This window comes from Triticum dicoccoides, chromosome 1B (assembly GCF_002162155.2).
Source record: "Triticum dicoccoides isolate Atlit2015 ecotype Zavitan chromosome 1B, WEW_v2.0, whole genome shotgun sequence".
Classification (NCBI taxonomy): Eukaryota; Viridiplantae; Streptophyta; class Magnoliopsida; order Poales; family Poaceae; genus Triticum; species Triticum dicoccoides.
The window spans coordinates 252,728,578-252,743,633 of record NC_041381.1 but is presented as its reverse complement, the minus strand read 5'-3'; the positions used below and the strand labels follow the sequence as shown (position 1 = coordinate 252,743,633).

The following is a 15,056-nucleotide window of genomic DNA, read 5'->3' as shown; positions in this document are numbered from 1 at the left end:
GTGCGTGTGTGTGTGTGTGCGTGTGTGTGTGTGTGTGTGTCCTGGGGTCCTCTGTGGCGGATGTAATTTAAGTGTGCATGGCTTCATCGTAGAGAGGTGATGTGTATGGCAGAGGCCACCAACGATGGGGTGCGAGAGAGAAAATGCCCGTAGGAGGGAAGAGAAGGTGCGTGCGTGTGAGAGGAGTCGACATCGAGAGAACGTGTTTGTTCGAGAGACACCACGGAATACTACTATATATCGATGGTGCATGTAGGCGGGAATTAAACAAAGGGATGGTCTTATTGGTTTCGGGGATATAGGGGAAGAGTGAGAGGCGCGCGGGGCGAGGGGGTAGCCAGAAGGAGATTGTTAAGTGTGAGTGTGTGTTTTGCCCATCCAGGCAGAAGTTATGTGCACAAAAGAGGAGAACAATTCGATGTGGCGTTAGGATTGAGGGTAATTAACTACGTATGGAGACATAGAGACCTTGAACGTGCATGTGTGAGAGGTATACATGTATACGTGGGATGTGTGTGTGTGCGCGCGCGCATGATCCAGATAAAAGAAAGAAGACATAAGTCCTAAGATCAACGACATGGGAGAGACGGATCGGTATGACAATATGCATGCATGTGAGAATGCAGGGAAGAAGGCCCGACAATTGAGCATGTGTTTTTGTCTTTAAGAGATAGTGGCGTGGAATGGAGGATGCATCTATGGTGAGCAGAGCGGGTGAGGCGCAACGATTGTGCAAAAGAGATCAATCTATAAATGCATATGTATGGATAGACATATATAGTGTGGGTGATAGGAAGCAAGACTCCGTGCGAGAAAGAAATGTTGACAGAGAAACTACAGATAGATACAGAGATGGAGATGCTAGCTAGAGAGACATCCATTAGTTTGGGTGTCGGAGATGACCGTCGGGTGGTTCAAAGGGTGAAGTTATATATGTGTGTGAGAGGGCACTTGACTGCATGCATATAGAGAGAAACATATGTAGTGTGCGTGATAGGAATCAAGAGTGAGGGAGAGAAAGAAGGTTGATAGCGAAACAGATAAATAGAAAGATAAAGATGCTAGCTAGTGTGCGCTAGAGATAGGAGTCGAGTGGATCAGAAGGCTGGGTTATGTGTGTGGGTGTGAGAGAGATAGAGAGAGGGTGCATGTGAGTCACATACAAACAAATATCAGAGAGAAATGAGATCCAGAGAGATGGAGTTTTGTGTCTGCGAGAGAGAAAGATATTTCACAATGAGAGTGATAGCTAGAGAGACATATGAGGGAACGCAAGATATCTCTAGCGAGAGAGGGTGTGTTTGAGCGACATACAAGAGAACAATGGAGAAATATGAGACCCTGGGAGACAGAGTTTGTGTTTGTGTGTGAGAAAGAGATATTGAAGAGGAAGTCGTAGGTTCTCATATCTAAGGAGCGAAAGACATCTCTGTATGAGGGGTGTGCGAGTGGCACACATGGGAATAGTTGAGAGAAATGAGACCCCGGGAGACAAAGTTTTGTGTTTGTGTGAGTGAAAGAGATTCCACATGGAGAATCATAGCTAGAGACACATAGCAGGGAGCGAGATATACTTAGAGAGAGAGATAGAGTGATGAAGGTCGATGGAGAGAGTACCGTCAATGTGTTACGAAGATAAAAGATCATTGTCGACATACAGGTAGCACGAGAGATGCCTGAGAGACGATGAACGCATATAGGTCCAGAGAGATAGTCCTATATAAGCATGAGTCATAGCTATATGAGACGAATATCTGGATTAAAGGGGATTCAAATATTTAAACTGGAGATCATGACATCAATAATATCATAACGCAAATTGGTGTATCAAACATGCATATTCATTTGAATTTGGGCACACGTGTAATGCTATATAGTTTATCAATGTTGGTGATCCATAGATTCTTCAATTACAAACAATGCATGGTTTATATGCAATTAGTGTCTAAACGGGATTACACTATATGTTGCGTGTGTGAAACACATTATACATGTTTGAGAAGTTAAAAAAAACCCGCATGAAACACACATTAATTGGAGACAGTTAGCGAGGAATGCATACATTGGATTTCAACATAAAGTGGTTTCAAATATTTGAAAATCCAAATTGATGGATACAACCTTATGAATCTGAGATCATGCCATTTGTAAACCATATTTATGTATAAATGGTGTTGTGCTTTTGAAAGTATATATGTAAAAAAAAGTGATGTATATAGAATGTAATTCCAATTGAAAATGGACCCCGTCCGAAAATAATAGTAGAATACAAACGGGAATCGAATTGAGTTGGCATGGTAAACGTGCACTGTGCAAAATTTGAACGAAGCGGGGAAAGTCGCAGTAACCGCCCGAAACCAAAATCTGCGAGATGGAAGTCACTACTACCTATCCCTGCCGCGCAAAGCCTATCTGCTGGATTTCTATAGGTTTTGATAGGGGTAGGTTTGTAATTGGACCCAAACGTGACGTAACTGCCTCTCACCCGGATTCATACATGGTGGGCGCCAAAACACAGTGTGCCCTCGGCCGAAATCGACTCCCTCCCCGATTCATATTCATACATGGTGGGTGCCAAAAACAAACTCTCGTCGGCAAATATTCGGTGTATGCAAGATTACCGTCCTATCCCCAACCGACTAATGTTGCTGTGATGTAGTAGAAATTTGAAACGGGGGCTAAGTTTGTAAATTTCCACGCATTTGAGACAAGCGCGCCCAGACTACATGGTTCCCCCTTTCCTCTCTACCTCCCTTTTCCCCATTCGTACTCCGTGGGCGCCAAAACACCCTCTCCACCCCACCCTCCTCTATCCGCCGCCGTCTGCCACCCCATCCACTGCCATCCTCCTCCACCATGCCGGAGCAGATACCCCGACGCCTCCGTCCATTACAAGAGATCGACCTCTCTCATCCACGCCTTCGGACCGGGATCCTTGCATCCCGTCCTCTCGCTTCATCCCCGTCGTCGTGCACCTTGTCGGCGCCGCTCCTACGACCATCTCGTCCACCGCACCCCGCCGCCACCGTCTACCCTCCTAGATTTGCTTCCACGTTGCCGACAGCCATCGCTACTGCAGCACCGTCAAATTCTCACTAGATGCGTACACGGCGCCGCACCAGAGGCGGTACTCTTTCGTATCTGCTCAACTTATTTATCATAGCAAGAAAATAGATCGCCACTGCTTTACTCTGATTTCTTGTCTTGGCTGCGAAGTTGCCTTTGTCCGGTTTTCACCTTCAGATCCTCCATGGCACGCTCAACACTATACTCCCAATGCTTATGGTTTTCCCCTTTTATATTCCACACTAGTTAAATCAAAGTAGACTAAATTTCAAAATTGGGTCAGTCGATTTTTCAGAGCTCGTCGAAGTTCGCCGGTGCGATCCAAGGGGCTCGGGTGGTTGTGGGGCCTCGCCGAACGAAGAAAACTCGACGCGGGTGGGGGGTGGGGTGGCGGAGGAACACAGGCGATGGGGGCCGGTTGTCCGGCCGGCGGCCCGTGCGGTGTTCTGTATGGGAAGAATCACAGACGAGGAAGAAGAAGGGTTAGGAGACGTAGGATCTTCATCCAACCGCCTGAAGTGGTCGAGAGACAGCTGGGAGTTGCATTCTTAATGCGCTCTGGTTCATCATGTGTGGGCACTGCGCAACCAACATTTTATTATTCAAAATCTGCTTGCTCTTCTTTACCATGTTCGATAGTGCTGGCATGTACGTGATCGATAGGCTTTCAATTACTAGCAGCAATACAACACCGTATTTTCAAGCCAGTTCCACTTTCCTGATTTATATATCGTGGTTATGGTGTACCCCTGTTATGTACACTATGATATGCCTAGTTGTTGTGTGCTTTTGTTATCAAGGTTTGGCAATAAACTATCTATACAGTATATTATGAACCTATCATCTGCCAGCCATCCTTACTTCTGGAGCCTATTTTTTTCTGTACTTGTGCCAGATTATATAAATGCACGCACGATATTACAGCACACATGAGCTCTCTCATCAGAATCCAGTGATAGCACATAATTGTTTACAGGGGCGCCCCTATATTAGAATATCATCTGCATTACAAAGATAATCTCACAACTATTTATGTTTTCATGGTTCTCAGATATTATACGCAATTACAGTGAATATCAGAATCACGCATCAGAAGAATATTATGGAACACTGCAATGACTTACAAAATTGGCACCAAGGCATTGAGTGCCATTTTGGAAGCAATGAAACTCGTACGCTCCCCACCTGTTGATTCTTGTTCAGATTATCATTCTAATGACTATTCTAACCTCGAGGAGTCAAAGGCAGATGGCCTGTCCTGTTCACCCATCAAGGTGCTTGTTCTAATTTGGCAAGGTTTTATTGATTGCGCGTATCTTGCATATGTTGTCTTGCATTTCTTCTACTTTGTTGCACCACCATCTGCTTAGTTTACTCATCATATAACTTGAGATGCTATGCCCATCCATTATCAATACATATTCCATCTGTCGTCATACCATGTTTTTCCAGTCAAATGCTGTTCTTGTGCATCAGACATCAAAAAGGAAGAGGGTGATTGCCGAAACTGAAGGAGCACCAGCAAAGTCCTTGAAAAACGTGGTGGTGCCGGAGAAATCAGAAAGCGCCCCACTTATATTGGTTGTACGACCAGTGACACAAAACATAGGACAGACTCCAGCAGACTATACCCATACTTCACTGGCCACACCACTAGCCCAACCACACAGGACCTGCACTCCAGCAAAAGGTATACTGATTTCATTTACCATAGCACCAGTCGTACCACAGAAAAATCCTACTCCAGCAAAAAGTATAGCAAGTCCACCGGCCGAAGACCTATCCCAACTGCAGAGACGGCCAATTCCTGCAGATTGGAACCCCATTCCATTTATTCCCAGTTTAAAAGACAATGCTTTCAATGTTGTTAGGGACTACATGCATATATTCCCATCATGGGATGAGTATAGTGAAGACAAACACCATTTTCACATCTTCCTGTCCAACTTACGTGTAAGAGCTATTATTCATGATTATTATTTTCCCGTTTTCTGCTGATCGAACACATCAATGATTTACATTACATTGTTGTAACTAGGTGAGGATCAATCTGGATAGTCATGACGAGCAAAGATTGCTTGTGCTTTTCAAGGAAGTATTGCAGCAATATCGGTGTTACCTGAGGAAATCACACTTTGATGGCAAGTCTATAAACGAAATTCCGGTGAAGTCTCCTGTGCTAAATTTAGAAGACATTAAATGGAAAAACCTTGTTATGCACTGGTCTCGTTCCCAGGATGAGGTACTGTCTATGAAATCACATGACAATTTGAACTTCTACTTTTCCGCATGTGGCTTACGGATCTTTTTTGTAGGAAATTAGCTCGAAGAAGAATTCCGGTTTGAAAAGAACGACGGGACATCGCAAATATGTTGCCCGCTGCTTTGCTCTTGTTAGTACCTGTTGTCCTGTATCACTGTACTTGCATACATACCTGGTTCATTATGTGACAGCAGTATGCATGATAGCTTGCTTATCAATTGTTCGCTCCAAATTATCTGATCTGTATGAATGGTTACATTAGTGTATGAATGGTTACATTAGTGTACTTATATTGACAGGTAGTTGTTCATGTACTATCACTCTGCAGCTTATTTTCCTTTGCCCTCCATTTTCTACACATCAGATCTATATTTACTCTTACCATAAGGTTGGTACTAAAGAAGTTTAGTTGGGCATTGCTCTTGGCTGTGCCTTTTGCCTGTATCGCTGCACATACATTTATAGCTACTTTGTTATGTAGCATCACTCTTCATCTTATCTTAAATATTCTCCATTTTTTTTATATTATCACATCTATATTTACTCTTAACAAAATGTAGAATAAAGGCAATGCTTATGAAGAACATTCTGTGCTAAACTTCTTGAATTGCCCCCCCCCCATCAGCATGGACAAGGGCTTTATAGAGCCCGTCTTCACCAGTAATGTAAGTTTGTCCTTCTCAAGCCTTCAAACTTTGTTGTGTATATTTGGTTAGGCATGACTGCAACAGCTGTTTATTTTTGGTGTTTGCATCAAATTGCATGTTTAAAGTTTATTATGTAGTTCATAAACAAAAGTTTGTCCTTCTCAATTTAAGTTTTCAGTTGTACAACCAAGTTCCTTCTTCATACCATGTAAATTAAACTATACAGAGCAAGTGATCTTCTTTTGCACTGCATGTATGCTTCTGTTCTTCATCCGTAATCCAGTGGTGTGGTGAACCTACCCACTACAGCACAATGTCATATTCTGCAATGTCTTAACTATGAACACTGTCATATCATTCTACTATTATTTAAACTGCCTCTTTATTTGCCAATCTGAAATGGGCCAAATTGACAGCACACTAACCATTGATACTTATGAGTTCTTGATCTGTAATTTAGTGATGTCGTGAAGCTCCCAACTCCTTCACAATGTCAATTCCTGCCATGTCTTGACCTGAACAATACCATATTGTGTTAATGCAATTTTAAACTGTGTCACTTTATTCGTCAGTAAGAAATGTGATGAATTGTCAGCACTGATACTTTTATGTGCAAAACCTCTCATTTGTCTGCTTGTTTATCTTTTAGAGTGAGGAAGATATAAGTGTTGAACAAGCACAGTCTCATCATCTTGCTCAGCTGCTTGCGCTGCAGCTCCCCAGCAGGGCTAACCTTTCTTGTACTCTATTGAAGTGCTGTCGGTTTTGTATATTATTTTGTCGGCGTGTTTATTTGCACTGGTGGCAATCTTTGATGCCCAGTGTATGTAATCTGCTGTCTGCTTGTGCTTTATTATCATAGTGGCGAACTTTGATGCCCAGTGGATGTAATATGCCGTAATTTCTTTATTGTATAGTCTAGGTTTTTTCTTATTCACGATGCTACAGTTATTTTACTGTATATATATCCTGTCTTCACAGTAAACTGGCGAAACCGTAAAATTATGGTACATAATCGGGCCGTCATGCAATCACGATGTATGATCCGCATCATGGGCCCCGTCAAACTGGCCCACTAGTAGATTCGGACCTTTAATAGGCCGAGTAACCCCCGACCCTCTTTTCGCAAGAAAACTCAATGGGCTTTTAGGAGGCTGAGAAGTAGGCTGGGCCTGAAATGTGTCGAATGGCTCACGGGCCGGCGGCAGCCCGAAATGGACCCCGTCCCATGATTGTGTGAATCAATTCATGGGCTTTTAACAGGCCAAAGTTGTCTTGGTCCTTGTTTGGCCCAGTCAGATATCGGCTGCGAGCAGGCCGGATGCAAACCGGGTCGTAGTTAGGCCCAACTATATGACGGGCTTTTAACAAGCCGAAATTAATATAGGGCAGAAATGTTAAATGGGCACTTAACAGGCCGAAACTAATATCAGGCCGAATTACTAAATGGGCCTTTAGCAAGTGGGCCCAAAAGCATAGCGTCCAGTCAACAGGCTGAATCTGATATGGGCAATAATTGAGCCCAAAGCCTCTTAAAGGGCCGGACCTGATCTGGGCCGTGATTTGGCCCAAAAAGTGGGAGACTTTTAACGAGCCGGATCTTATATGGGCCATTACTAGGCCCGGAATGTGGCAGGCCATTAATGGACCGGATCAATTATGGGCCGACATTTGGCCCAAAACATGGCAGCCAGTTAATGGGCCGGCCTACTAGGGTCCTCAAAATCTTGTGGGCCTACAGCTGGGCCGGACCATTAATGTCGGAGAAATCTCGTGGGCCTTTAGTTGAGCCGGCCCATTATGATCCGCAAGAATTTTGTGGGCCTTTACCTGGGCTGGCCCATTATGGCACACAAAAATCTTGTGGGCCTTTACCTGGGCCGGCCTATTATGGCCCGCGAAATCTTGTGTGCCTTTAGCTGGGCAGCCCATTATAGTCCGCAAAATCTCGTGGGCCTTCAACTGGGCCGGCCCATTATGGCCCGCCAAATCTTGTGGGCCTTTAGTTGGGCCGACCCATTTAAACTTGATTGGTCGTGCCACGTGTCGACGTATCATAGGCGCCTTCTGTCCAATGAGTGGATGACATCTGTCCCAACGATGAGCCGACACGTGTTTCCTCCAGCCAATGATGATTTTACACGTGGAAAATCCCCATTGGTCGGGGCTGTTAATGGGTTATCGAATCCAAAACCCGACCCGATAGCTTAACGGCGTTCCGTTACGGTGGATGCCACGTGTCGGTCACCCTTGGCGAAAGCACTTCTGTGACGCGTGATTTATCGTCATGGAAGTGGACACTTCCGTGATGATAATTTTTGTAATGTCATCAAACACTTCTACGACAGCACAGGTATGACTATCTTGATTCTGTCATAAATTTGTCATGGATGTACATGCATGACAAAAAACGCGACCTACTATGACAAACACGTATCATCACGGAAGTATATTTTTTTGTAGTGGATGTGTACATGGATCACAAGAGTTCGAAGTATATCTTCACGCAGAAGGACTTGAATCTCAGGCAAAGGAGATGGTTGGAGCTCATCAAGGATTATGATATGAGGTTGCATTATCATCCCAGAAAGGCTAACGTAGTAGCCGATGCGTTGAGCCGCAAGAGCCATGTCAACACACTCATGACCGGAGAGATACCCAAGGAGTTAGTAGAGGATCTTCACGAGCTATGTTTGGAAATAGTTCCGAGAGGCTATGTAGCAGCATTGGAGATTCAGTCTACTTTGATGGAGAAGATCAGGGAAGCTCAGAAGACCGACAAAGTGATTGCCGAGATAAAGGAAAGGATGAGCAAAGGAAAGGCTAAAGGATTTCGTGAGGATGAGCATGATACCTTATGGTTTGAGGACCGTGTATATGTGACCAATGATCCGGAGATCAGGAAGTTGATTCTGCAAGAGGCCCATGATTTGCCGTATTCGATTCACCCAGGAAATACCAAGATGTATCTGGATTTGAAGGATAGTTTCTGGTGGACCGGAATGAAGAAGGATATTGCGGAGTATGTAGCAGTTTGTGATGTATGTCAGAGGGTGAAGGTAGAGCATCAGAAGCCAGTAGGATTGCTACAACCATTGCCGATACCCAAATGGAAGTAGGATAAGCTAGGCATGGACTTTATCACGGGATTACCCAGGACTCGTTCAGGCTATGACTCGATATGGGTTATAGTCAGTCGATTGACGAAGGTAGCTCATTTCATCCCAGTGAAGACCACTTACACCAGCGCTAAGTTGGCAAAGATATACATGACGACATCATATATCTGCATGGAGTTCCGAGGACCATTGTATCAGATAGAGGAACCCAATTCACCTCAAAGTTCTGGAATCAGCTGCATGAAACTTTGGGTACCAGGCTAGAGTTCAGTACAGCCTTTTCATCCACAGCCAAATGGACAGACCGAGAGAGTCAATCAGATTCTGGAGGACATGTTGAGAGCTCGTGCGCTAGATTATGGATCTAGTTGGGACGACAATTTTCCATATGCAGAGTTCTCTTACAACAACAGCTATCAAGCCAGTTTGAAGATGGCCCCTTTCGAAGCTTTGTACGGAAGGAGGTGCAGGACACTGTTATTGTGGGATGAAGTTCGAGACCGTAAGTTGTTTGGACCAGATTTGATTAAAGAGTCTGAAGGATCCTAGAAATTCTACACAACTCAAGGACCCACAGAGAGAGTTGGGGATTTCGTTATTTTCATATTTGAGTTTTCTCCAATTTTGAAAAGAGGATCATTTGATTTTATTATTTTCTCTTCAAATATTTTTTGTATAAAAATAAAAGAGAGGGGATAAAATGACATTCCCGAAATAAAGAAATATTGGTGATTAAACATTAAAATCAAATAAGTATTTTATTCAGAGTTTTATCGCTAGTTTATTTGAATTAGGAAAAATAGGTGTTTTTCAAAATTGCATTAGAGGCCCAAATAAATGTTCACTTTGTGCGCTATATTTTTAGAGGACGGGGAAAGTTAATTTCAGGATTTTTGGAGTCCGTTTAGTATTTCATTTATTTGTTTTTCTGCGCGGAATTATTTAAAAAATAGTTACCGTCCTAACGGGCCGTGTCCGACCCGGACACTGTACCCGGCCGGCCCTTTAAAGGCCGACGGCCCGAGCCGCCAGCCCCCGCACCCGAAACCCAAGCCCCGCCTCGTAACCCATGCCGCCGCCGCCGGAACCGAACGCCTCCCGCCCGCGCCGCTGGAGCCCTGCGCCGCCGATCCCCGCCGCCACTCGACCCCGCCGCCCTTCGCCGCTGCCAGTCGCCGTCGCCCTTCGTCGCGGTTTTCATTAGAAAACCGTCGGTTTTTTTTAAAAACGCGGTTGTTTTTTTATTCGATCGGTTTATTTTTTTTCCGATTTAGTTAATTAGCGAACGCCCGTTCGTTCGTTCGTTTTAATGAATGGTTTTTACCCATTGCCACCGACGGCGAACGTTCGTTCGTTAGACTGTTCATCAGTTTTTCTTTTTTCAGGGTTTTTCCGCGATTATTTTCGATCATGATTTCTGCCCTGATTTTCGTTTTAGTTTTTCTTTTCGCTCGTTTATCGGAATCAGGCGATTCAAGCGCCTAGAGTTTCGTCTCGAAGCCCTCTTTCTGTTTAACCAAGTTAAACAAGTTTTTTCTACTGTAAAATTTGACTTAACTCCATATTAGTAAACGGAGCTTGTTTCTTTCGCAGTTTGAGTTTCGTTGCTTCGTTTGATTTGATCCTTTTTGCAAACTGGAGTTCTTAAGTTGAACTTTTTGGTTAGATCTCATATTTGAGTTTTACCCATGATTCTAGTTGACTGCTTATTGTATGCTTGTTTGTTTGCGATAGAGTATCTGGAGTGCGAAGTGTGCTACGACGAGTCTCTGGGTTTCACGGATCATCAGCAAGGCAAGTAACACTTTGATCATACCTTTTTACTACCCAGTTTTATTGCATTAGATCAATCCTCAAACAATTTCATGGTTAGGATCGTATTAACATGTGGGTTTCTGGGAAGTAGATGATTAGGTGGAACCTATTGCCATGTTTATTATCAAACCTTTGGGAGTTACTTCTATGTTATGCTTATATAGCTATGCTATGCTTGTAGACGTGGTTTGGTTCGAGTGATTCGTGACAGTTGTGAGAGTTTTTATTAACAGTTAACTTAAGGTGGCTACCTTAATACACATCTGTGTGGATTGCGTGAAGGCACCCTGGAGTACCAAGTGGTTGTTAGGGCACCTGGAGAATCCAGTGTTGTCCTAGGATATCCCTGAGTACCTGTATGATCATCCTACGGTCCGCCACCCAGGCTCAAAGGGATCATAAGATTATTCATGCTAGAAACTTCCGTGTGCAGCCACAAGCTATTATGGGCTCTAGCATAGTAGAGTAAGTTGCAAGACCTCTTTCAGTTGTGGGCTACCAGATGTAGGAGAATGTAGGTGTAACTGTCCACCCAGAGTAAAGAGTTATTTTTTCAGAAAGAATGTGTCTCGGTCATCCGTTTCTCAAACACCATGTAGTGCGAGAAATCTAACGGAGGAGATGGAGTCTTGTGGGGAAAAGTGTGCAAACCTCTGCTGAGTGTATAAACTAATCATGGTTAGCCATGTCCTCAGTTATGGACATCTTGAGTATCTGGTTCTTGGATTATCATGTTGATCTCATCACTCTTAATTTAAATTGATTGGGTTTAATGATGATGTTTAATTGGGATTAAGTTGGAGGAACCTTCTCAATGTTTAACAACCACCATGATAGTAAATAAAATTTATTCCTTTGTTGTAGGGAAAAATTGGCTTTATGCAACACTATAACCATAGAGCTTTCCACCAGCCGTATATGCATGTAGTGATAGCAATTATTCTGTTCATTACTCTCTTGTGTTACATTACCAGCATATTCCATGTGCTGACCCTTTTGGGCTGCAACGTTCATGTTGCAGACTTTTCAAACGACGAGTAAGGTGCCATAGGTCGTTGTCTTTCACTTAGTGATGTTGTTGGAGTTGATGGACTCACTTTATCTTCCAAGCCTTCCGTTGTTATCGTATTTAGATGGCCTCAAGCCATATTTATTGTAATAAGTTCTCTTTTGAGACATTCGATGTAATAAGTGTGTGGTTGCTACTCTGTTATAAATCCTTCAAGTACTGTGCGTGTCAGCATTACCGGTCCAGGGATGACACTAATGCACAGAGGTCAGACTGTTTGAGGTCTGGTCGCTACACATACATCAAGTAGATCATGTGATATCCCATTTTCACCACAGATAAGCACATGCAAGACATACATCAAGTGTTCTCAAGTCCTTAAAGACTCAATCCGATAAGATAACTTCAAAAGGAAAACTCAATCCATTACAAGAGAGTAGAGGGGGAGAAACATCATAAGATCCAACTATAATAGCAAAGCTCGCGGTACATCAAGATCGTTCCAAATCAAGAACACGAGAGAGAGAGAGAGAGATCAAACACATAGCTATTGGTACATACCCTCAGCCCCGAGGGTGAACTACTCCCTCCTCGTCATGGAGAGCACCGGGATGATGAAGATGGCCACCGGTGAGGGATCCCCCCCCCCCTCCGGTAGGGTGCTGGAACAGGGTCCCGATTGGTTTTTGGTGGCTATAGAGGCTTGCGGCAGCGAAACTCCCGATCTAGGTTTGTTTATGGGGGTTTTTGTATTTATTGGAATTTTTGGCGTCGGGAACAAGTGAGGGGGATCTCCGAGTCGTCCACGAGATAGGGGGGTGCGCCCAGGGGGGTAGGGCGCGCCCTCCACCCACGTGGACGGCTTGGGACTCTTCTGGCCCAACTCTTTTACTCCGGGGTCTTCTTTTGGTACATGAAAAATCATCAAAAATTGGCTCGTCAATTGGACTCTGTTTGGTATTCCTTTTCTGTAAAACTCAAAAACAAGGAAAAAATAGAAACTGGCACTGTGCTCTAGGTTAATAGGTTAGTCCCAAAAATCATATAAAATAGCATATAAATGCATATAAAATATCCAAGGTTGATAATATAATAGCATGGAACAATCAAAAATTATAGATACGTTGGAGACGTATCAACGAGCTTCTCACCGGTAACAAACCCCAAGTTGGATAATTTTAAGTATTCGGCTCAAAGTGCTACATTCTTTATAAGCATCGTCGTTCAAAATTTGATCCTAAATCTCATGAAGGTTTCCTACTAGGTTATGGCTCAAACTCTCACACTTACCGTGTCTACAACAATTTCACCCGAAAGGTTGAAGAGACGGTAGATGTGAAGTTCAATGAATCTAACGGCTCGCAAGTAGAGCAATTGCCAATTGATGTAGGTGACAAAGACTCTTCGAAAGCAATACAAGACTGGTCTATTGGCAAGATTCGCCCAACGAAGGTGAAGGAGAGTACCTCGTCCATCCAAGTTGAAGCCTCAACTTCACGCCAAGGTGAACCACAAGTTGACTTGGAGGCATTCACAAGTGGAACACATCAAGATGATGAAAACGAGGTTGTACAACAAGATGAACCTCAGCAACCTCCTTCTCCATCTCCAAAAGAGAACAACAACGCCAACGACAATGAAGAAACATAAGAGGAAGAACAAGACAATGAAGAGGATGTTCCACCCCGACCCAAACAAAATCTCTCACGAGTTCGAGCAGGAGTCTCAAGAGATCATCCCGTCGAACAAATCTTTGATGATATTCAAACCGGGAGAATTACTCGCTCAAAAACTCATTTGGCTCACTTTTGTGAGCATTACTCATTCATTTCTAGTATTGAACCTATGAAGGTTAAATATGCTCTTGATGATCCGGATTGGGTGAACGCTATGCATGAAGAGAAACACAATTTCGAGAGGAACCAAGTGTGGATGTTGGTTGAAAATCCCGATGAGAAGCACAAAGTCATTGGAACCAAATGGGTGTTTGGGAATAAGCAAGATGAATATGGACAAGTTGTACACAACAAGGCCCATCTCATTGCCCAAGGCCACACTCAAGTCGAAGGTATGCACTAAGGTGAGACATATGCCCCCGTTGCTAGACTTGAGTCCATACACATCTGTAACGCCCCGAATATGATGCTCCAGGTGTCTTCCAGTCATTCGTCGTTGGTGCCATGTCATTTGCTTGCATGTTGCATTTTTCCATGTCATCATCTGTATTTCATCTGCATGTTTTTCAAAACGTGCGTCCATTTGGGTTCCCCCGGTTTTCTTCATTGTCCGTTCAAAACCCAGACACACTCGCACGCGTCTGCTGCACCTCCCAGTTCTCGTTTCGCGAGCCATAGAAAAACATTCTCGGAATGGGCCGAGATTTGCCGAGTGGCCTTGGTATATCACCGATAGACCGCTTGTCAAATTTTATTCCATTTGGAGGTCGTTTGATGCCCCAACGGTTAACCGGGTAACCACAAAAGTCCCTTTTGTCTTGCAGCCCAAACACCCCTCCAAATCAGACCGCTAGCCCATCAAACTCCCCTCTATGCTCTGCGCCGTTGGATCACGATCGTGTGGGCGAAAACCGCACCCCATTTCGACTCTCCTAGCTCCCTCTACCTATATACACTCCCCCTCCCCCGAAATTTAGGGATGAATCCTACCCTAACCCTAGTCTCCTCCTTCCTCCCGCCACCGGACAAGTCCATCCCGTACCGGACACGTCCGCTGTCGTCCCCGTGGTGAATCAGGAGCTTCCACATTGCCTCTCCCGTGACCCGCCACCGCAGGCCCTGCGAGCCAATCGCGGGCCCGCCGAGCCTGTTCGCCGCCCACGCAGCCCCGCAGCTCCCCTGCTCCGCGTCCGCACAGCCCTCCGCCGCGGGCGCCTCCCACCGCCCGCCGGCGTACCTCAACCTCCGCCGCCGACCGCCGTTCGCCGGCGCCCCGCGCCCCCGCGCCGGTGCCCCTCCGCCGTCGGCCGCCGCCTCGGTCCGCCTCTGGTCGCCGCCCGTCGCCGTTCACCGCGCCGCCCGAGCGACCCTCGCCGCCGCCCCGCGCCAGCTTGCTCCGCCACCACCCCGCAGCTCCTCGGCTGGCGCCGCCAGCCTCGCCTCCGGCCAGATCTGGGCCAG

General features: G+C 45.0%; 1 pseudogene; it reads left to right on the top strand.

Annotated features, from left to right (window-relative positions):
* LOC119350323 overlaps positions 1 to 15,056 on the top strand; it is an 84,737-nt pseudogene that overhangs the window by 37,622 nt on the left and 32,059 nt on the right.